Raw genomic sequence first — 25,989 nt, forward strand, 5'->3', positions numbered from 1 at the left:
TTTAACCTAACTTGCTTATATGGAGCCATAGTATTCACTACCTGAAGGAAACGGTGGTTAAACAAATCCCAGGCACAATCATTTTCCAACACTGCAGACTAGTCCATTTTCCTAAGCTGCTCCCTAAAGGTCTCAACACAGTAGTTCTTGAAAGATCTCCTGGTACAGTATGCATTTATATAGCGCTTTTATCCAAAACGCTTTACAATTTGTTCCTCACTTTTTACCCATTCACTCACACATTCACACACAGATGACGGATGCAACCATGCAAGGTGCCAAGCTGCTCATCGGGAGCAATTAGGGGTTAAGTGTCTTGCTCAAGGACACTTTGACACGCTGCCCGGGAGGAGCGGGAATCGAGCCAGTAACCTCCGGATAACCAGACGACTGCTCTACCGCCCGAGCCACTTTCGCCCCCCACTGTCACTTATACCATAAGCAATCACACCATGTTGCGATGTATTGACACCATGATTAGATCTATTGTAGACACACAAAGCAAGTTTGCTAAATCAGAAGGTCCTTTGGACATTATTCTTACAGAATTTACCAATAGTGACATGCTCCCATTTGAGATTATGGTATTTCACAATTTCCTAAAGTTTAATAATGTATCGACCAGCTAGACCAGCCTTGCTGCTTGAACAAGAATACTACTTCCGGTTGAATTATTTGTCAAAATAAAAGCAACCACATCTTTAATTTTACAAGATATATTTCGAATGAAAACATTTCTTTTACACATGAAACAGTGAATGAGGCATTACAATAAACCAAATGTTTATCATACTAACCTTACTGTATTGGTTGGTTTATTTGGCTAATGTTGGAGCCATTGCTATTGTTAGACTTACTTCCAGAGCTAATTTCTTATAAGACTGCATGCCACAAAAGGTAACATTATTGCTGATGTGTAATGCAATGTTATGTAGATGTTGCACTTATGAAGATGGCTCTCTCCAAAGTGAGATATTATAAAATGATTTAAGTTAATCTAAATTGATCAAATCATATGAGCACAAACTCACTACAGGAGTTATATCACCATTATGAATAAAGGGATGTCTGTCATCTTATCAATAGTGATGTTCTTTTGCCAGAGATGAGTGTGCCACCACGAAAATGGCACTGACAACATTGCATTCATATTTGCAATAGTTTAATAATCTCAACTAGGGCTGCACGATTCTTGCTAAAATGTGAATCACGATTTCTCTCTAAGAATTGAGATCACGATTCTCTCACACGATCACGATTCTTATTTTTTTAATAATCATTTATTGCACACTTTCTTAGTTCAAAGTGCTTGACTTAAACTTAAACATAACATATATGAAAGTGCTTGACTTAAACTTAAGTCTCTTGTAACATACAAAATAACTCAAGTTAGTAAAAAGTTAAAGAAATTCAAAAAAAATCTTCATAATTTAGAAATTAGATCCCATAGGTCTATGAATCGAGATTGCGATTTATTTCCGATTAATTGTGCAGCCCTAATCTCAACATAACAGTGTTTCCTAGGGGTGGAACGGTACGCATTCGAACCGTGTACTGAACAATACACACATGCCCCGAACCGTGGAGGTCGTACAGAACGGTACGCATTCGGGGCATGCGTGTATTGTTCGGTTATATAACGTTACGTTAGCTACGAGCTAACTAACTTTAGCCGTGAGCTAACTAATGTTAGCCGCAAGCTAACCGTGGAAACGCTCAAAGAGAAGTGACTCCACGACACCAGTTCGATTAGTGGGGAAGGGGGGTATATTGACAAGTTAATACTTTGACAAATGTTGCCTTTTTCAGTCAGTTTGGTCTTTGTGTGCCAAACATTATTAAAGGTAAACTTTTTTTTTACCAAATAAATGAGAAGCATGTTTAAATCAGCAATGCCTCCCCTCTTGCTGTACCAAAATCTCTCCTAGCTCTAACCGTCACTGTCAAAATAATGTGCCTGATGTCAAATGGCCTCATTCTTTCAGTTTTTGCATGACTACGTCCTTGAGAATAACTGAAAAGTTGGATTATTTTTAGGCTATATATCTTATGTTGATGTATGGTATTTTTGGAGTGTTACATTTAAAAAAAAAAAGTATACCGAACCGAAAACCGTAAACCTAAAACCGTGATACGAACCGAACTGTCGATTTTGTGAACCGTTCCACCCCTAGTGTTTCCCCTGGGATTTTTTTCAGGGGGGGTGGTAGGCCCCCAAAACGACAAGTGTTTTCGCGGGGCGAGCGTGTCACAGATACGTGGTGTCAACAGTGTCGAGGTTACTGGTAAGGCGGTTGTTAGATTGCACATAAATTAGGTAAATAAATATTAACAATATTTATTTACAACACATACATTTACTTATTTACAATTATACATACAGTAGTGACAACACACATTTACAATGTGAACTATTTACAATACAGGGAGGCACATACAACACTCATAACTATTTACAACCAGTGTCAGAGCGAGTGCACTCAAGTTGTTCGGAAATTCTGAGGGCTCAAGTGCACACTGGACGCTCTGACCAAAGAGTCACAGAGCGGAGCAGATTTTCAGAGTGAATTTATTAACTCACCTTAACTAGGGCCCTATGAAATCCGTTTTTATCTTTTCCTGTTTTCGGATATGAATTTTCCTGTTTTCGGATTTCTCGGTTTTTAATTTTCCCGATTTCGGATTTCTCTGATTTAATATTTTTTTCCTTTGGATTTAACAAAAAAAAACAATACACAATTATGTTTTTAACTAACTTTAATAACAGTACATCTGCAAACAGTGCCAGTTAGGTTAGAGGTTTCTTTTTTCCAGTTCAGTTCAATGCAGTTCAACTGCCAGTGGAGTGCAATAACTAAATTATAATTAAATAGTTAAATAATACAAAATAATCATTTGTTTAAAAGAAATCAGAAAAAAACTGAAATGTAATTTATTTCAAAGAGATGTCCTTTAAAGGTGCATGCTTCTCCCCATCTCTGGCTGACATCACCATTGTGATACATGATGGTTAGGCCTTTGTGTTTTCTTTAGTGAGGGATTCTCTTTCGTCGGTCAGCAGCGTTTTGTACTTGCTGAAGCTTCTCTCTCTATAATTATTTTTTAAGTTTAAATATCAACATTATCTGGCCATCCTCAGTAAATAGTAAATACTATCAAACTTGCCAAAGACCAGACGCGCGCACACAAACACACACAGAGAAAGGGAGAATGGCTTATATATCAACTTATATCAACAATCCAGTTCGTTTTTATAGTGTAAGGTTTGGTTACTTGAAGGAGAGAGAGAGAGAGAGAGACTGAGACTGAGACTTGTTACGCGCAACGCTAGTCAGTCTCAGAGTTGTCTCGGAATGGATTTGGTAGACTGTGCCGCACCACCGTTTTAAAGTCTTAGTGAAGATTGATTTATATGAAAACCGATTTATGTATAATTTAGCTAGCTCGCCAACGTTACTGTGATTAAAGCTAACTTTAATAAAAAAATAAAAAAATAAATGTGTTTTTATAAAAAAAAAAAATTATTATAATTTTTTCTGGAGGGTCGATGGTAGGGTAAACACTGCATAAAATAACCTAATATGTTGACTCATGATCTTCAATCAAATAAAACACTAGAGCATAATACAATGTCATAAAAGCATATAGACCTATTCTATTTTGATTAGGTTTGACAGTTTTGGACTTTGACTGTGCTGAGTTTCATTCCACCGGTTGCTCTAATGTTGTTACAGTGGATGTCTCTCTACCACACTATCTCTCTCACTCACCTCCTCCAGCCCAAGTTTCTCTTGCAGTTGCAAAGTTTTGACAATCCAACCAGATCATGCAAACAAGTATTTTTTTTACTACATTTAAAATGTACACAAAAATAAATAAAATAAAGATCATCTGACCAACAGATGTATTAGTCAATACAATCCACAGGAGAAATCATGTTTTGTTTTCGCGCAATTTGAACAATAACCTAGACTGTCTGGACCGCTGTCAACCCAGTCCACATGAGAAAATGGGAGATGGAGGGAGATAGAGGGGGAAAGAGAGAGACAGAGAGAAGAAATATGGACAATAGCATCGGCTATTGGCAATCTCGCAGGGTGACTATAGGACGATGTGAATATGGAGCACATCGCCCAACTCTACTATCATACTGTCATGGCTGCTTTCCAACCCCTAGCCATTAGGGGTGTAACGGTACACAAAAACCACGGTACGGTACGTACCTCAGTTTTGTAGTCACGGTTCGGTACGGGTTTTCGGTACAGTGGGGGAAAGTTCTGCTTTCCATGTTCCACTCAGGGGTGATGTAGTGTGCAGTAACTAATTGTACTTGTAGGGCTGTCAACGAATATTCTATATCGAAATTAATAATCGACTTGTAAAAAGAAAAAAGAAACATATTAGATTGGGGAAAAAAACAGCCCCCAGTGGGTGGTCGTTAGTGGTTAACATACCGTTGTATTTGTTCGGTACTTCTCTGATTTTATGTTTTTTCCTTTTGGATTTAACCAAAATATACAAAATTATGTGTTTAACTAACTTTAATAACAGTACATCTGCAAACAGTGCCAGTGCAGTTCAATGTTCAGTGCCAGTTCAGTTATGAGTTTTTTTATTTTATTATTCAGTTCAGTTCAATGCAGTTCAACTGCCAGTGCAGTGCAATAACTAAATAATAATTAAATAGTTAAATAATACAAAATAATAATTTGTTTAAAAGAAATCAGAAACAAACTGTAAAATGTAATTTCTTTCAAAGAGATGTCCCTTAAAGGTTCATGCTTCCCATCTCTGGCTGACATCACCATTGTGATACATGATGGTTAGGCCTTTGTGTTTTCCTCAGTGAGGGATTCTCTTTTGTTGGTCAGCAGCGTTTTGTACTTGCTGAAGCTTCTCTCTGTATAATAATTTTTTAAGTTTAAATATCAACATTATCTGGCCATCCTCAGTAAATACTATCAAACTCCTCTGACCTCATCTGGTCTTTCCAAAGACCAGAGTTGGGACGGGCGTGCGCACGCGCATGCGCACACACACACACACAGAAAGGGAGAATGGCTTAAATGCGCTCCGTTGTCTCGGAATGGATTTGGTCGCTTTTTTTCGCGTCTCCGTAGACCATGCCGTGCCACCGTTTTAAAGTCATAGTGAAGATTGATTTATATGAAAACCGATTTATGTATAATTTAGCTAGCTCGCTAATGTTACTGGGATTAAAGCAAGCTTTAATAAAAAAAATAATAAATGGGGGGTCCCTTCAAGGCGATGGTAGGGGAAACACTGGCGTCCTTGTATCCTTACTGCAGCGCTCCGACCGAGACTGATCATGGACCTGTACTTCGTGACTTTGTGAAATGGTGTGATGATGATTACTTGGACCTCAATGTCTCTAAAACTAAAGATATAATAATTGACTTCAGACACAACTCGGATCATCAAGCCAGTGTTATTCACGATGAGGATGTCCAGATTGTTGAATCCTACAAGTATCTGGGAACTGTTTGATTGTAAACTGAAGTTCAACTTAAATACAGAGTCCATTGTTAAAAAAGGTCAGCAGAGGATCTACTTGTTGAGAAAGCTGAACTATTTTAATGTTGGTGAGAAGATCCTGAGCACTTGTTATGGTTCTTTTATTGAAAGCCTCTTAACATTTTCTTTTATCTGTTCAGTGGTCTATCTATTAAAGATAAGAACAGCCTACAGAACATAGTTAGTTAGTTAGTTTATTGGTAAACAGATTTGCACTACTCCTCATCCCATTTCTGCATTGTACTGTATATTGTATTGTAACTCAGTTAATTTTTTTTCTACTCTGTATTGTATATGTGTATATTGAACACTTTTGTTTACACTTTGTTTACATACTTTTGACTTTCTATTTTATACTTTATCTATTTTTTTATCTAGCACTCTCAGGAGCAAAACAGAAAAAAGCATTTCATTTAAAAGTATTCTGTATTTTTGTATGACAACTAATAAAGAAACTTGAACTTGAAACCTAGAGTGTGCTCCAAAATAATTGGAGTCAAACAGAGATACCTATGTTCTCTCTGGACAGACCAGGTGGTCAAGAAGGTGACGAGCATCAGTAACCAACTAGGGCTGCAACTAACGATTATTTCTGTCACACCCTCTATCTCTGCTTCCTGTGGGCGTGGCTCCTTTTCCAGTGCATGTTTTACCTCACATGCTCAAGTCTGCACCCTGTTGTCCAGTCCCTCTGCCTTTGAATTTGGATCTTAAAGGGGACCTGCATTGCTATTCCTAGCACTATTTGGGCAACTTTACACAATTCCTGTGAGTCTATGGAAGACATCTGTAAGGTTTATTTAAAAAAAAAAAAAAAAGCATTGTTTTATATTTCTAATGGAGTACTCAAAAGCATCATTTTCCAGCCTCAAGATTTCAGCCTGTCAGAGAGTCAGACTCATTTATTTATCACAAGGGGCATCCGTACAAACTGTTAGATAGTGGCATTGGAGGGAAAACCTACGACCTCATAAAGTCAATGTATACCAACAACACATGTGCTGTGAGGATTGAGGGAAAACACACACACTTCTTCCCTCAATGCCGTGGGGTTAGACAGGGGTACAGTTTGAGTCCAACCCTCTTCAACATATACATAAATGAACTGGCAAAAACATTGGAACAAACTGCAGCACCTGGCATCCTCCTAGCAAACACAGAAGTCAAATGCCTACTGTTCGCAGATGACCTGGTGCTGCTGTCCCCAACAAAAGAAGGGCTACAACAGCACCTTGACCTTCTGCACAAATTCTCACAGACATGGGCACTGACATAAAAAGGAACATCAAGTTAGACATTCCAGTCAAAATCTGGCTCAAAATATTAGACTCTGTCATAGAACCGATTTCCCTATATGGTTGTGAAGTCTGGGGCCCACTTGCAAACCAAGACTTCACCAAATGGGACAAACACCCAATCGAGACTCTGCATGCAGAATTTTGCAAATCCATTCTCCGCACCCAACGGAAAACGCCAAATAATGCATGCAGAACAGAACTAGGAAATATCCACTAATCATAAAAATTCTAAAAAGAGCATTCAAATTCCACAATCACCTAAAAGAAAGCGACCCAGACACACTCCACAACATAGCCCTCACCCACAGAGAGACCCTCGATAGATGCCCACTCAGCCAGATGGTTCTGGGACTCTGCTCACAAACACAAGCAGAGCCCCCAGACAGAAACCACACTGGACTAAATCAAATTATAAGAAAACAAAAAGAAAACTATCTGACACATTGGAAAGAAACAACCCAAAACCAGAGCAAATTGAAATGCTATTTGGCCCTAAACAGAGTGTACACAGTGGCAGAATACCTGAGCACTGTGACTGACTCAAAACTAAGAAGATCCTTGACTAGGTACAGACTCAGCGAGCACAGCCTAGCCATTAAGAAAGGCCGCCATAGGCAGACCTGGCTCCCAAGCGAAGACAGACTATGCACCCACTGCACACAAGATGAGGTGGAAACCGAGCTCCACTTCTTAACAACCTGCCCCCTATACCAAGACATCAGAGACATATACTTCCCACAAATTGCAAACACCCAAAGAGACTTTGAAAACATGGACAATAACTCAAAACTCCCATACCTACTGGGAGAAATACAATAATGTGCAAACACAGCAGCAAGATTTGTGAGCTGCTGTGACAAGAAAAGGACATCCAGCGGAATGCAACCACCATAAAGACTGTACAAGAAATTCCGTCTGTAATGTACTGATTTCTTTTGTTTTCTCTGTTTGATTGTTTTGTTTTGTTTGGCTTTGGCAATGTAAATGTATGTTTCCCATGAGATCTAGCCTCTTTATTTTGCTCTCAAAGTGCACCAGATTGATGCATTTAACTTTAAAATGTTCCCCCTAGAGGCACAGCACCGCTGCTGAATATTTTTTCAGGGGAAACACTGACTGTATATGTATATTGAAAATTGTTGTTTTGTTTACACTTGTTTACGTACTTGCCTTTCTATTTATACTTATATTATACTATTTTACACTATCTTGTTATTTTATCTAGCACACTCTCAGGAGCAAAACAGAAGGAAGCATTTCATGCAAAAGTTTTCTGTATGACAACTAATAAAGAAACAAACGAAACAGTGACATGGCGTTTGTCAGGGTTATACATTGGAGTTATATTGAAAAGGGAAAATGATGGGTCATTGAATATTAACTTTCTAGCCATGTATTTCACAAACTAGTTAGCAATTTACAGTGAAGACACTGCGTGACTCCACACCACAGTCTGCTCTGCTCAGCTGTGATGCTACTCTGCCACATGTGCTGTGGACAGTGCTGAGTCTGCTGACTGAGAGTATTGTAAACAATGGAGTCAGAGTGCGCTCTGCTGGTCAAACTAAGTGATGACACCATTTCTAAGCATCCTTTTCTGCATTCAGTTCTGTAAAACATTTTCATATCAGATCTTATTGGCCAACATATACGCCAATATGTCTGTGATAGGCTAATATCGGCTGACCGATTAATCGGTTGGGCTCTAGATCAGACCACCTGTAGTTGATATTGATCCATCACATGTAGCTAGTATTGGCCTGGTAGCGATATTGGTTATAGGATCTGTCTATCCCCATATAATGGTTCAACATGTTACTTTCCTGGTAAGAGTGTAGTGTGAAATGTCCCATTGTTCATTTCAACAGATTACATTTAAATAATTGTATACCCTTCTTTCTAGACTCCCTTGCCTTACTGCAGTTTATCTATGAAGAGGAGGTTCCCCCTCAGCAGCAGGAGAGGAGCCCCAGTCTGGGGCAGGAGGACCCACAGCCCCTACAGATTAAAGAGGAACAGGAGGAACTACTGGCCAGTCAGGAGGGAGAGCAGCTTCAAGGTCTGGAGGAGGCTGATATCATAAAGTTGACATCTACTCCTGTCCCTTTGAAGAGTGAACATGATGAAGAGAAACCTCAGTCCTCGTGGTTTAACCAAACCCAGGACCCAGAGTCGCAACAGATTAAAGATGACCTACATCAACAAAATGAACTATTTAAAGATCTAGAGGCTTATTGCTCCAAGACGACCTTACATCCTGTGAAATATGAAAATGATGGTGATAATACTCTGTCCTCATGGTTTAACCAAACCCAGGACTCAGAGCTCCGAAAGATGAAAGATGAACTACATCAAGGGCTGTATGATGATGACAGTTCTGGAACTGAGACTGAAGACAGTGATGATGACAGTTCTGAGACTGAAAACAGTGATGATGGTTCTGAAACTAAGACTGAAAACAGTGATGATGAGAGTTCTGAAACTGAGACTGAAAACAGTGATGAGAGTTCTGAGACGGATGACAGCGATAACTGGAATGAGAGTGGAGGACCATGTTTGATAACTCTGAAACCAAAGAAGACAAAGAAAATAGAAAGTTTGGCCAACAGCAGGCCTGGGTTCATCAAGAAGGGAGATCTGAAGACTCACATGAGAACTCATACTGGAGAGAAACTGTTTAGTTGTTCAGTTTGTGGAAAGGTGTTCATGATGAAGTCACAGCTTAAGGAACACACAAGAACTCATACTGGAGAGAAACTATTTACTTGTTCAGTTTGTGGAAAGGTTTCCGGTCGGAAAGGAGATCTGAAGAGACACATCAGAACTCATACTGGAGAGAAACCATTTAGTTGTTCAGTTTGTGGAAAGGTTTTTGGTTCGAAAAGAGAACTGAATAGCCACATGATAACTCATACTGGAGAGAAACCATTTACTTGTTCAGTTTGTGGAAAGGTTTCCGGTCGGAAAGGAGATCTGAAGAGCCACATGAGAACTCATACTGGAGAGAAACCATTTAGTTGTTCAGTTTGTGGAAAGGTTTTTGGTCAGAAAGGAGAACTGAATAGCCACATGATAACTCATACTGGAGAGAAATCATTTTGTTGTTCAGTTTGTGGAAAGGTTTTCAGTCGGAAAGCAGTACTGAAGAGACACATGAGAACTCATACTGGAGAGAAATCATTTAGTTCAGTTTGTGGAAAGGTTTTTGGTCGGAAAGGAGAACTGAATAGCCACATGATAACTCATACTGGAGAGAAACCATTTACTTGTTCTGTTTGTGGAAAGGTTTCCAGTCGGAATGGAGATCTGAAGAGACACATGAGAACTCATACTGGAGAGAAACCATTTAGTTGTTCAGTTTGTGGGAAAGGATTCAGCCAGAAAGGAACCCTGAATAGCCACATACATAGAACTCATACTGGAGAGAAGCAAATTAGTTGTTCAGTTTGTGGGGAAATATTCAGTCAGAAAGGATATCTGAATAGCCACATGAGAACTCATACTGGAGAGAACTCATTTAGTTGTTCAGTTTAAGTGGAGAGTAGACTTGAAAAGAAGAACGGTATACACAATAGGAACCCCATGTACTTTTACAAAGCAGTATACTAAATAGGAACCCCATGTACTTTTTATTTAAGGCACAATGATTATGAGGTGGCTATCACTGGAGCCAGACCCTCTTTGCTAGTATCTGGAGCTTCAAAACAGGATTTGGAAGTGGCTTTTGTGTATTAAACCAGTGGTTCTCAACCAGGAGTCTGTGGATTAATGCATTTAATCTAATATAATCTTGTGTATTTTGCTTTTAAAGCTGCAGAAGGAGAGATCAAATATGCTGTATGGAAGCTACTAGGGGTAACTATGTGTTTTATATGAACCACCCCCCTGTTGACCAAAGCGTTTCAACCACTCTGTCTGTTATATGGATATGGGTATAATTAATGTAGGTATGACTACAGTGTTAGACAATCGCAGGCAGTGGATAAGTATGGATTGAGTATAGACGACAGAGTTCATATGGTATGGAACCTTGAAGAAGTCACGTTTGTTTTGAAACGTTAGTGATTATTTTGCACCCTTCTAAAGATGATCCATGTGCTCTAATACGTTCGTTTTTTATGACTATAAATTATGGTCCTTATCGGAGTAACACTGGTCCTCATCTGAACCGGTTTAGAGCATGAACTCTAAAGTTCTTACGATATAGGTTGAGTATAGGTAACAGAATTCAGAGTTCTAGTAGGTAGAGTGGTGGGTCATTGGCAAACTTAATTACCATGTTGGAGCTATGCGTGGTGTTATGGAAATGTTTGTTTCAACCTTTTACATAATTTGTACAGCTTACTGGGCCTATTAGTACTCTAGACAGCATGTTTATAGCTCTGTTAAATACATATTCTCTGTACAGCCTTGACTAGTTATATAGTTAACTAGTATACAGTTGCTCAGACACACTAGGGCGACAGTCTTAAGTGTTCTTAAAACAACGACCAAGGCCCAGGACAGTTTGTCTTAGAATGTCATCTTGTCCTTTTTTTTTGTTGTCTTTTGTTTCATATCAATGTTGTGTCGGATACGACAAAACCCCTAAACCCATCTTTGTTTTCATTTGTCATTCCAAACTGGTGTATTTACTTGCAAGTCTGACCAGAGCTCTTTCTCACTTTCTGGTCAGACACTTGTCTCTGATTGTAAACAGAGGATACTATCTGTGATACAGATATCCTGCAGCGGGAAATCAAATCATATATGGGAATTATGAACATTTTCAGAGCCATAATGTCAACAATCCACCTCTGCCTAGTTATCAGGCCCCTGTTATCTCAGCCGGGAAGAGTAGGGGAGGGAAAAGATCATCAGTAAACCAGTTTACAACAGTCTGGGACTATGACACGGCAACACCAGGACCAATGAGGAGCAGCATGAGGTGGTAACCAGACCAGGACAATCAGCCGACTGAGTCACAAATATCCATAGAGTACCAAGATGAAGGAGGAACAATAACAACAGACTACAAGATGATTCCAGAAAACAATTTGAAAATTTTGCTTTCTCTGCTTTCCTTTTTTCTTCTCTTTGATTTCTCTCTTTTGCAATTGAAGACCTTTTAACTTTTTGTGTGTTGTGCTATAAAGGTACATAGATTATCATGTTTTTTTAATACTGCTTTTGAGAAAAGTTCACTGTAATTGGCATTTTTCAATTTGATTAATAAAAACACATTTATTTGATTGGACCTTCTACTCCGTTCTAAGGTATTACATTCTATACAAAGAAAAAAAAGTTAAGATTTTAATTAATAAAACTGCAGGAGGAACCTTTAATAATTTTCTTTTAATTATTATTATTCTTAAACCAGAATAAGTGGAATACTTCCTCCTGTTAAAATGATAGGCCTGTGTTGAAACCGTCAGCGACGGCGTAGGGATGTTCCACACAGGGACCCATCAGACTTTGAGAAATTCAAAGCCTAACCTGCCTGGTAATAGGATAAGCCAGCAGGTTTTAAGAGGTGTTACCTTACAGTTTGATTGTGGAGTCAAATGATTTAAAGGGGAACTATCTTACAAATAGCCTTTTCCAGTGTTTAGCATTGTTTTCTAGCAATGTCGGGTTGTACCAACACTGTCTATGTCTCAGATTCTCGTTTTTGCGCATTACTCCAGTTCAGAGGAGACAAGATCCTCCCCCACTGAACCAAGCCATTAGAATTTATGCGTATCTGTGACGTGTAAGAATTCTCATCTGCATACCTCAGCTCCTTCTGTGGTTGTAGCCACCACCCACAATCAACAATGACCAAAACGGAGCGAGTGGAAACAATGCGGAAGCGGCCTCCCTGTCAGACACCCGCACCCCCCCAAAAGAGAGAGAGAAGCTCATACGGAGCGATCTCTCCCCTGTCCCTACCCCCGCACCCGACACACACACTCGCAACCCGAAGCGCGCACACGCACGCTCTCAGAGCGATCTCTCTCTCCATCTCTATCTCTCTCTCTCTCTGTCTATCTCTCACTCGCTTGTTCTCTCTCGCTCTCTCGTATCAGCACTCGCGTCACATCAACCTGTTGCAAAATATCATAGCGCACACTCTCACGCGTATTCCAATCCATGCAATAATATTCACAGGGGTATATATTGTCACTTGAAACAAGTTACCAATGCATTGTCCCGTGGGATTATGCCCCCCAGCGGCGAAATTAATTAGTCTCCCTCTCTATCTCTCTCTCCCCAAGTTATCTGCCAGTGCACACTGTGGGTGACTGTCACTCAAAGTGCATTGCGAGTATGGGCGGAGCCCAGCCAAAAACAGCTTGGAATCTGGAAGTGCAGAAAATGCTGCTCTAGACAGTACTTCATTAGAAATACAAAACAATGAATTTCTTTGAAAAAAACGTACAGATGTGTTCCATAGACTCACAGGAATTGTGTAAAATTGCCCAAATAGTGAAAGAAATAGTAAGATAGTTCCCCTTTAAAAAATAATACTGAATTGAAATACCGGTACACTTTTTTTTTGTCAAGTAAAGACATTTTAGGTAACTCTTAAGTTAAGGAGCGTCCTTTGGTATTAAGACGGGGAGAAATCTTGAAAATGGCTCCTATCAGTAGTAGGCGTCATGTAGACTGTTCAGGGTTCTCCCGCAGTCTCAGTGGACCATAAAGAAGGGTCCCAATTAAAGATTAATAGAAGCTGAGATCAATTCCAGTTAGTTAACACTAAAATTGACAACCATTAAGAAGATACAATATAATTAATATAAAATATTAAAAGAACCAGACCTCAAATTTATCCTTGTGGGACACCCTTTGTATTGATATTGACAAGAATTTCGATTGGACACTTCCGGATTTCACACATTGACGTCTCTCATATAAATAGCTCTGAAACCAATCACAGGCCATTCGATCTAAACTAAAATTACATAATAGTATGGTCATCTGTGGCACTTCCGTGACCGTGGAGAGCGAAGGTCCGTTTCTAAATGGATTTGTCATCTAGGAGGGTTAATAAACAAATTTAGCCAGGGTGTATTTTTTAAAAAGGCAGGGGAAATTCGTGAGAGACCAAAATCCAAAATGGCTGCCGTGGAAATGAACTTTTTAATGGTGTGACCTACAATGATGCACAATACATGGTGTCAGAGCTTATTTTAATCAATGAATACATATTTGGTGTTTATATAATGATTTGACCTATTGTTGACCTTCAAATGCAAGATGGCTGCCAATTCTGAGCTCCAAAAGGGATATTTCTCAAAATTGTCACAGAGCCTTCATATTAGGCTCTAATGAAAGCTTTGCTTATGATGAGTTGAATAATATACAGTATAAGTACACATAAGTAATTTCTGAGGTCAATAAAGTCAATGTTTGTGTGTAAACAACAGTTACTGATTTGCGGTTTTCCATTAAATAGGGTAGGCTACTGAGAATATGGTGTCCAGTTCATTAATGAAACCATCACATTTTCATAATGAACCAAAAATTATTTTGCACTATAGCCTAACATAAAATAGTATTCTGTATGCAAAGCTAGCAAGGTTAGTTGCTTGAGCTGAATTTAACCCTTGTGCGCTGCTTATTTATTTATCTTACTTTGGTGTTAACAAAAACTCTGGGTCCGAATGTACCACATCACTGGACAGCGCACTACCACTGCTATCAACCTGGGCGTACTGTAAATGTCCATGGCATGACAAGGAGTAAAGATCTGGTAGACACTCTGCACAAGAGTGGTGTCTGCATCAGCTATGCAGATACACTGCTCCTCTATGACCACTGGGCTGTGATGGATGTGGAAGCATCAGCAACCTGCCCACAGGAGATCACAGACAGCAAGCCAGCTATCGTGATCATCGACAATGACGACTTCAAGATTGACACTATGACAGGTGTCCTACTACAGGAGCCCATTGAACAAATGTCATGTACGTGCAACCAGAGAGCTATGAAAAGAAACCAGGCAAAGAGACTGCTGAAACGCTCACCAAGAAGAAGGAAATCTCTGCACAGCTAAAGCAGAAGTGTGCATAACTGACAAAGATTTGCCAGTACAGATGCTCCAAGCAAGTCAGTGGTGAATGACATCATGGTGAAACATGTGGAGGCTATGCGGCTGAAGAATATTCCATTCTCCTTTCTTGTTGGTGACCTGCCCACCTACAAGACGATCACTCAGCTCAAGGCGGAGAATCCAGACATTTTCAAGGACATCATCCCAATCCTCTGAGCTTTCCACCAGCTGATGTCCTACATCTATGCCATCTACAAGAGATTCAAGGGCTCTGGAATGGCACACACTCTGGTTACAGCAGGGGTAGTAGTGGAGGGGTCGATAGACCAAGCACTACGAGGAAAGCACTACAGACGGGGCGTGCGGTGCATCCTGCTCTTGAGAGAGGTTCTTATCCCAAATCAACTGTCAAAGATTCTTGAGCACAAAGAACTATCGGAAGACATCAAGGAGAACCTCAACATTCTGCGGAATGCACTGACTGAAACTCAAGAGGCTCTACAGACAGCGATCTGTAGGGTCTCGTTCTTGGAGATGTCTGACCCACTTGTACAATGTCTTGATGCATGTCATGCAAGAAATGGCTCTGAGTAGCTATCGTCAACCTACAACATGCTGCCAGGACTGATGGCATACGACAACCATGACTATGGGAGGTGGTTGCCAGACTACTGGGCAATGCTCTCTTCACTGTCAGATGAGCAAATGGAGTTCTTCAACGATCACTTTACCCAGTCGATGACAGGACTACCCTACTCCTGCCAGTCCCTCAATCTTTGGATAGAAACAACTATGAATCTGAACTCAAAGCTAAAGCAAAGATGGACTCAGCTTTTAAAGAATGAGAAACAACTGTTCTCAACAACAAGGAATGCAAACAACGTTGCAAGGGTGAAGTCTACTGTGAAGCGGGGCCTCCAGTGCCACCGTCATCACAGGAAGCATGTCGAATGCCAGCCAGCAAGGATGAAGAAGGATGAGGAAGCAGTTCAGGACCTGCAGGCATGCATGAGGGATTTTGAAGCTGACCCATTTGACATCTCCTCACCTACACTGAGGTCACTACAGTCTGGCCTGGTCGCCTCACCAGAGTTACTGCATGACCTTAAGACTGCAATTCCAGATGGCCAAGCTCAGGTTGAGAATTTTCTGCAAGAGCGGGTGTTCACCAAGATCAAGCCTCTTACTGCAACCATCCACAGGAATAAGAGATGGAATTTTGCAAGTGAAAAGAGCTGCGCACCTTCTGGTGCTCATATGCAGGTGGCCCATATGGAGAGATCAGGACTAGCGGCCCTGGTGGACCTAGCAGAGGGATCTGGTATGATACAACTTGAATCATCCCTTGAGAGAAGAGTGACAGAGGAGTGCCTTTCACTCTTCAATGTGGATGGGTCAATGAGCAAGACTGTGAACAGCAAGTTGTTAGAGCTTTTCACCCTAGAACCAGTTCCTGAGGAACCGCAGAACTACGTGAGCCTTGTAGACATGGGTCTGATATGGCGGCTTGCCACCCCCACACCTGAGGACCGAGAGGCTAGGAAGCGGGATGGTTCAGAGTACCGCTGGATTGACTATCTGCATAAAATCTGCGCAATCATCTTCTCACATCATGCCAATGCTTACCTCATCATTCTCATCAACGACAAGTATGACCTTCCCTTCAGCATCAAGGATGATCGTCGGGCAGCAAAACATCCACATGTCCCAAATGTTTTCCCGAAACCCGAAGACAGGTTCCCAGGTGCTGCTGAATTCAGTGAACTCATGGTCAACTCAGGAAACAAGGTCATATTGCAAAAACTTGTGAAAGAACAGCTGAAAACACAAGTGCAGGGTGATATCATATACTGTGAGGGAGAAGTGTCAACCAACCTCAGCACTGGCGTGCCTAATGGAGACTATGTCTTCAAACATCCAGAGGCAGATACAATGCTGCTCTCCGCCTATGCAAAGGTGAGGACCACCAACTACACTGGACCTGTTGTTCTAGACTGCGGAGACACAGACGTGTTTGTCCAAGCAGCTTATGTCTCACAACAAATCAGAGGTGATCTGCTGATCAAGCGCAAGAATGCATTTAACCAACTGCCGTGCAATGCTTATCATCATACCTCTCCATGTGATCACTGGCAGTGACCACACCTCAGGCTTCTATGGGCATGGAAAGAAAAAGGTGTTGGAGAAGGTGATGTTTGTTCCTGAGGCAAGAGAGCTCCTGGGACAAGTGGGTGAGAGTCTGGAGTTGAAAGATGAAGTGAGAGCAGATATGAAAGCATTTGTCCTCTCAATTGTTTACGCTGAGAGTGCAGATGTTACGTGTGGCCAGGCCAGAGCTTCCAAGTGGCACAAATTGAAGAAGAAGTGTACGATTCGTCTCCCACCTGATGAGGACTCCTTGGATCTTCATGTGGAAAGGACAAACTACATTACATATTGCCATATTACAACCTTCAAGAACATCCTTCCCCCATTGGTCACGGCTGGGAACTAGTGAATGGGAAGTGCCGGCCAGTGCGTCATACCCTTCCCCCCTTGCCCCAGCAGCTCACATCTCATGACTGCTCAGATGAGAGTAGCAGTGATGATGAATGGAGTCGGTGTGGAAAATCAACAGATTCTGATGAAGAATAGTGATTCTGTCTCCGGTTCTCATCATCCATCAACAACAATTTGTTACGTTATATCGTCTGCTTAGCTTACTTTATATCCATCCCTACGCTGTATTTTGTGTTTTCTACCAGCCTTTTCTCTCCACCCTTATTTCCTTTATTTTTTAATATTGTGATGTGAACATTACTGGGTTTTATTCTAACAATTATATTTTCAGTTTGACATTACATGGTTCAGTTGCTGTGTCAGCCAGGCGGAGATGCTGTTGCCTCCAAATCTGCCCTTAAGGCCATTAGGCTACTAGTTGATCAATTATTATTTTGGAGTGCTATTTGTTGAAGCACCATAGTTATACAAAAGTTACAAAACATATAAAAAAAAATAAACACCTCCCTTTTGACTGTTCACCTTGTCGTGGTAAGGGATCTTGAGTACCTCAGTGAACCCTGAGACCTATGCCAGTATAGGAGGAAACTCCTAGCAGGTTTAACCTTTTTTATGTTTTAAAATAGTACATTCATTTGAGTAGTGGAAAAGGGGTAGGATTAAATAAGTGTATACTTCTTCCTACTCCTTTTCGAACATGTAGATTGAGTTGTGTTTTGCTTTTGTTATTGTTTGTTTGTATTCATTGCATGTTCGAAATAAAGATTTCAAATCAAATCAAAAATCAAATCAACCAAACCGGACAGGTCTAGGGTGAGAGGTCAGACAAAGCAGTCAGACAACCTTGTGGAAACAGCATCTGGGGCCAATAACCCACCCTGCTGAAGCAAACAGGGGTGATCATGTCTCCAACTTTCACAGATGGATGGAGTATGGTGGAAGATACCCACCTATCCCCTCTGTCCATAACTCAACTCATCATGAGCAGAGCTTTCATTAGAGCCTAATATGAAGGCTCTGTGACGATTTTGAAAGAAATCCCTTTTGGAGCTCAAAATTGGCAGCCATCTTGCATTTGAAGGTCAACAATAGGTAAAATCATTATATAAACACCAAATATGTATTCCTTGATCAAAATAAGCTCTGAAACCATGTATTGTGCATCATTGTAGGTCAAACCATTAAAAAGTTTATTTCCACGGCAGCCATTTTGGATTTTGGTCTCTCACGAATTTTCCCCGCCTTTAAAAAAAATACACCCCGGCTAAATTTGTTTATTAACCCTCCTAGATGACAAATCCATTGAGAAACGGACCTTCGCTCTCCACGGTCACGGAAGTGCCACAGATGACCCTACTATAACCTTTATAAGAGTAAAGGATGATCAACTGTATCAAACGCTTTCGAAAATTTCACAAAAAGAGCGGCCTCAAATAATGTGTGGCAAGGATTACACACAATATCAGACCTTGAAGGGAAAGCCAGTACCACAGCCAACATCGCCATCTCCCTACCGGGTGAGCTGAACAACCTTTATGCCCAGTTCAAGACTAACTACACCAACCTCCCAGGAGCACTGCAGAGGGTAGTGAAAACCGCCCAACGCATCACCAGTACACCACTCCCTGCAATTGAGACTGTTCAGCATAAACTGTCTGAGGAAGGCACACAGTATTGCCAAGGACACCTCTCACCCCAACCACAGACTGTTTGCCCTCCTCCCTTCTGGGATACACTACAGACATCTCAGTTCCAGGACTAGCAGGCTCTCCTTTAGTCCTTGAAGAGCTTCTTCTCCTCAGCTGTCATAAGATAAGATAAGATAAGATAAGATATTCCTTTATTGATCCCCTTGGGGAAATTCAGGCATCATAGCAGCATGGGGGGGAGGGGGGGAGGGGTACAGGTAGTAAAACAACACAGTATACAGGTAGTAAAAGACAACACAGGCAGTGTAAACAATTTGATCAATATGGTCAATATGGTCAATATAATTTACTGCACCATGGTGACAGCTCAACCATGTTATGGTATATAGATGTTATTTGTATTATTCTGTGGAAGCACAAAAGAAGCAACCAATGACAAGTCAAATCAACCTAACATATCCGAAAGTAACATTTTAAATGTCTATCTTGATAAATAAATGTCTTACTTGGTTACCATGGTAAAGTAATTACATCACACAGAGGCGCGTGAATACTTTACCCAAGGCAGTTGTCCTTCCGCGTTCGGTTTGCGCTGCCTGATTGGCCTCTCAGCGGCCAATTGTGTTGCGCCTAGTTTTCAGTTACACAGCCCAAGTCCTTGCCCTTTTCCTTGTATTGTTTTCATATAAATCGACATCACATCAATATAAATAAAGCTTTCAGTTCCACAGCCCAAGTCCTCGCCCATTTCCTCGTATTGTTTTCATATCAATCGACATCACATCAATATAAATAACGTATTGTTTTCATCTCTCTATATTAACACTTTCACTGCCACACACGAGATATCTCGGGTTTCCGATAGTTATGTTGAAAGCCACTCACGAGATTTCTCTGATTTTTTTTTTTTTTTTTTTTTAGCGATTTGAAATCATATTGCATCACGCGAGCCTACCCGAGTATACCCGAGCGCCGCCGGCGATCATATGTGGAAAAAAGCGCCCCCTATCGTCTCCCAGATGACATAAGGGATTTTGGAATGGACTCAATGAAAATGGATGGGGAAAAAAATCCGGTACTCCACATTTTCCAGTCCACTGATCCAGCCGGGGTTACCACAGTTCATTCTGGAGCCTCTCAGTACCACTGTATCACGTTGGATCCATACACTTATCGATTTTTTCGAATGGTGATCAGGAATTGGAATATACCAGTTGGATACCATCTGATGTCAGGTAAGGAATCTATGTTATCAGTGTTAGGATAATCAGACAAATATTGATGAAGATATAGGCTGTTTTGTGAAATGGGCTCTTTCGGTTTCACTGTAAAAGTCCAAGAGGAAATGAACACTGCGATTATCCGTGCGTGGCGCGAATGTGCTTGCGTGCACGTATAATATTGATCATCTAGCGTTTATTTGAAAACGATTCATAAATAGGCAGACGAATATCAACGTTCTGGAATATTCCAGTAAAAGACGATTATCACAGAATGGTCTACTCTAGAATGAACTGTTTTTTACCTCAAAACGTGTGCTTTTCAAAATGCTCTGAAACGGAAATGAAGCGATAAAAAACCAATCTGCCTTGACAGCACTGACTGGAAAAGTATTCTTTGATAAGCGACGGGCAGATTAGACACATAGCCATAATTTAAAACATAGATTAGGCGATATTAACGTTAACATTGAAGTGGACCGTGGCATCAAGGGGGTAAAAAGGAAAACCCGGCGTGGCACTCAAAGTGTTAACGTAACATCAATATAAATAACGTAGTGTTTTCATCTCTATATTAACGTAACGCGCTATTCATATCAATCGGCATCACATCAATATAAATAACTAGGGATGTCCGATATTATCGACCTACCAATATTATCGGCCGATATTGGCATTAAAATGTGATATCGAAAAATATCGGTATCGGTTTTCAAATTTTTTTATTTATTTTTTTACATTTCTATAACCTTTATTTACCCAGGCAAGCAAGTAAGAACAAATTCTGATTTTATTTATTGTCAAAAGTATGCATAATGTTGTGTTAATTCCACAACAAGAGATATGTAATGTTAATTACCTGAAATTATTCCGTTTTTGGGGGGGGGGAAACCCTGCATATATCGGTATCGGTTGATATCGGTTGATATCGGTATCGGAAATTAAGAGTTGGACAATATCGGTATATCGGTATCGGTAAAAAGACAATATCGAGCATCCCTATAAATAACGTATTGTTTTCATCTCTCTATATTAACGTAACGCGCTATTCATATCAATCGACATCACATCAATATAAATAACGTAGTGTTTTCATCTATATTAACGTAACGCGCTATTCATATCTATTGGCATCACATCAATATAAATAACGTAGTGTTTTCATCTCTCTATATTAACGTAACGCGCTATTCATATCAATCGGCATCACATCAATATAAATAACGTATTGTTTTCATCTCTATATTGAGCGCCGGCCGTGTTTTCCTTTTTACCCCCTTGAATGCCACGGTCCACGGCCAATGTTAACGTTAATATCGCCTAATCTATGTTTTAAATTATGGCTATGTGTCTAATCTGCCCGTCGCTTATCAAAGACTCATTTTCCAGTCAACATTGGCAAGGCAAATTGTATTTTTATCGCTTCATTTCCGTTTGATAGCATTTTGAAAATCACCCGTTTTCCGGGGAAAACAACCCATGCCTATGATAATCGCCTTTTACTGGAATATTCCAGAACGTTGTCATTTGTCGGCCTATTTATGAATAGTTTTCAAATAAACGCTAGATGATCGATAGTACAGTATATGTGTGCGCACGCACGCTCGTGCCGTGCGCTGATAATCGCTGCTCTTATTTCCTCATGGCTTTTACAGTAAAAACAGCCATATCACATAAACGCTTATATCTCTGTGAAAACGAGTCTGATTATCCTAACACTGATAACATAGATTCCTTACCTGAGGTCAGATGGTATCCAAATGGTTTATTCCAATTTCCGATCGCCATTCGAAAGAATCGATAAATGTATTGATCAACCGTGTATACAGTAGAACACATGATCCGCACGGCTCAGAGGCTCCAGAATGAACTCTGGTAGACCCCGGCTGCATCAGTGAGAAGTAAAATGTGGAGTCAGAAATCCGTTCTCCCATTCACTTTCATTGAGTCCATTCCAAAAGGGTGATTTACCATCTGGGAGACGATAGGGGGCGCTTTTTTCACATCTGATCGCCGGCGGTCCCTGGATCTCCAACGGTAGGCTCGCGTGATGCAATATGATTTCAGATCGCTAATAATAAAAAAATTATAAAAACACCCGAGAATAGCCGTGACGTGGCATTCAACGGTCGGGTCGTAAACCCGAATATTCTCCGACGTGACACTCAAAGTGTTAACGTAACGCGCTATTCATATCAATCGACATCACATCAATATAAATAACGTAGTGTTTTCATCTCTCTATATTAACTCTTTCAGTGCCACGCCTGGTTTTCCGTTTTACCGCTTGAATGCCACCATCGGCGCCAATGTTAACGTTAATATCGCCTAATCTATGTTTTAAATTATGGCTATGTGTCTAATCTGCCCATCGCATTATCAAAGACTATTTTCCAGTCAGTGCTGTGAAGGCAGATTGTTTTTTTATCGCGTTGTTTCCGTTTCAGAGCAGTTAGAAAAGCCCCCGTTTTGATATAAAAAACAGCTCATTCTGGAGCATTCTATGAAAATCGTCTTTTAGTGGAATATTCCACAACGTTGATATTCGTCTGCCTTTTTATGAATCGTTTTCAAATAAACGCTAGATGATCAATATTATACGTGCACGCAAGCACATTATGGCCGCGCACTGATAATCGCTCCGTTGATTTCCTCACAGACTTTTACAGTGAAACCGAAAGAAGACATTTCACAAAACAGGTTATAACTTCATCAAACTTACTCCGATTATCCTACCACTGATAACATAGAGTCCTTACCTGACATCAGATGGTATCCAACTGGTATATTCCAATTCCTGATCACCATTCGAAAAAATCGATACGTGTATGGATCCAACGCGACACTGTAGATCTCCATGATCCGCGGGGATCTGAGGCTCCAGAATGAACTGTGGTAACCCCGGCTGGATCAGTGAACTGGAAAATGTGGAGTACCGGATTTTTTTCCCCATTCATTTTCATTGAGTCCATTCCAAAATCACTTATGTCATGTGGGAGACGACAGGGGGCGCTTTTTTCCACAGTGATCACCGGCGCAGCTCGGCTATACTCGGGTAGGCTCGGGTGATGCAATAATTTTTCAGATCGCAAAAAATAATAATAATAATAATAATTCCGAGAAATCTCGTGAGTGGCACGCAACCACCTATAAAAAAACCAGAGAAATCTCGTGAGTGGCACTGAAAGAGTTAACGTAACGCGCTATTCATATCAATCGGCATCACATCAATATAAATAACGTAGTGTTTTCATCTCTCTATATTAACGTAACGCGCTATTCATATCAATCGGCATCACATCAATATAAATAACGTATTGTTTTCATCTCTCTATATTAACGTTAGGCTGTAAAAATCTGTTCTATAGGCCAAATTTAGTCTAGTTTATTAGACATAAAGCATTTAAAAATACTTTGATTAGTCTACATCAATAGCACATTGTCAAGGTTGACAGAATAAAGTCAGTCTATATCAACTTATTTCCATCAAGGACCTTGGTGTAGGCTAATAATTTTAGTATATGATGCACGGCGGTAGTGAGTTGAGTGATAGTTAGTTTTAGTATATGATGCACGGTGGTAGCGAGTTGAGTGATAGTGAGTTGAGTGATAGTTAGTTTTAGTATATGATGCACGGCGGAGATGAAAACAATAAGAGGAAATGGGCGAGGACTTGGGCTGTGGAACTGAAAGCTGATGCACGGCAGTAGCGAGTTAAGTGATAGTAGTATATTGAGCGAGTAGTGCGGCGATAGTAGGGCTAACGCGATTGGGCGCTGAGAGGCCAATCAGGGCGCGCAAACCGAACGCGGAAGAACAACTGCCTTGGGTAAAGTATTCACGCCTATGGTCTGCGTGAATACCAAACCAAGCCGCATTTCTCGGAGACGCTCTCTGATTGGCACTGACTGATTGATTGATTGAAAAGTTTATTAACAGATTGCAGAATGGGTACAGACAGTACAGTACAGCTCAATACATACAATTGTTAAGTGGATGCAGACCAGAGAAAGACTTTCGTCTTGTTTACATCAGGGTCCCCCATTTTCAATTCATCATAACATATATGACATATGTAGCACCCTGAATATGTGACTATTATTCAGAAGTGCTGACTTGCCTTTTATCTCCCCTTTGTGCACAAAGACATATTAACTAGTTTCCATTGATATTCTCTCGAACAATGACGCGAGTTTCTCCTTCTCTCACCGGCTGGAATATGGATTATAAACAGTAAACTGACTCATATTCAATCCACCCAGTTCTTCCTGTGGGGCTAGTTGGCGGTACCAGCAGGGGGCGGCGGTGGCAGGCGGAGCGCACGAGAGAGGCATGGAGAAGCAAGTCAACTGAAACGGAAGTGGGGAGAGCCAGCCTCTTCGACTTTGGACTTGGACCTGAGTGGTCGTGTCGTTGGAAGAGCCCCGTAGTGGACCACACGGGCGAACGTATTGAACTTGAATATATTACGGGTTATACTAGAAATATAAGCGTAGTAGCGTGTTGAACATCCCCACTGAATAACCCTAGTGATACAACGAGTTATCCTAGAAGAACGCGGTATAGCCAAGAGTTGGCTTATGTTAACGTTATCCCCTCCAGCGAGGTGCCCGGCAAGATTGCCTGAAGAGAACTGGGGCTTAGAGGCACTGTGCGTTGTTGCATGTTTCAGCTAGCAGGAGGGCTGTCTAGGACCCACAGAGTAGCTTCAGTTAAGGTAGCCCCAGATTATTATTGCGCGTCAACCCAGCACCGGCAGCCAGCAGCCTGTCTTCGCCGGCGGTCTACTGTACATCTGCTCTGCATCGGCGGTCGTCAGCCTAGCACGGGAGTTCGTCCCGTCCAGCAGAGGTCGCCGCCAGCCCGCTACTGCCCCTCTGCCTAACACAGCTTGCTAGCTCCTGAGACGAGAGCGTTCAACGCCATCTTACCACCCGGACAGTGGTGGTGCGGCGAGGCCGCCATCTTGGTTGAGTACACTGGCGCTTCGGTGCTCAGGATCCTATTGCACAGTACACAGTGTGGCGCGGCCTACGGGCGAAGCTAATGTTGCTAACTACAGTTCATAGGGGTACCCCATAAACATTACATGCCGGCATTAGTGTAGGACTTTTGTTTGGTAAAGTGGGCCCACCTTTTCATTTCCTTTGAGTGTGATAACGTGTATGGTCATGCCTATTGATTTCCCGTCTAGTTAACCCTGTGTCTTCCTGGGGTACATTAATGCTGCCGTAATATGTAAAGCCTTAGAGAAAGGTATTATTGTATACGTGTTATATATATATTATTATTATAATTATTAGTAATTAGGGATAAGAATATGATATGCCATTTGACTCACTGCCAGTAATACTTGTCACTGCCCAGTATAAGTAACACTAAACGAACTAAGACGGGAATTGTGTGTGTGCGTGTCCATTATTGAGTCTAACCCTAACCCTTTTTGAGGCAGGTAATATTATTATTATTTAACCCTTTCCCCTTACAGTCATTAAGGTCTCTAGTGGTCATCAAGGGAGGGTACTGCTTGCGGGAGGAACAAATCTATTTATTCATCTATCAGTCACTAGGTGTGGGAGGGTTACGGAGGTATTGGGGGAAGTGAGAGCAAGTTGGGGAGTGCTGCTGACCGCCCCGGAAAGGCGAGGAAGACCAGAGTACCAGACCAGGTTGGTAAATCCCGGGCCCCATCCACTCTCACTGCCGGCCTCCAGTTTGACGCTCCAGGCCCAAAGACGAGGGTGCAGTCAGACGGAGCTCTACTGTGTCCC

This window comes from Notolepis coatsorum (assembly GCF_963971535.1).
Source record: "Notolepis coatsorum genome assembly, chromosome: 10".
NCBI lineage: Eukaryota > Metazoa > Chordata > Actinopteri > Aulopiformes > Paralepididae > Notolepis > Notolepis coatsorum.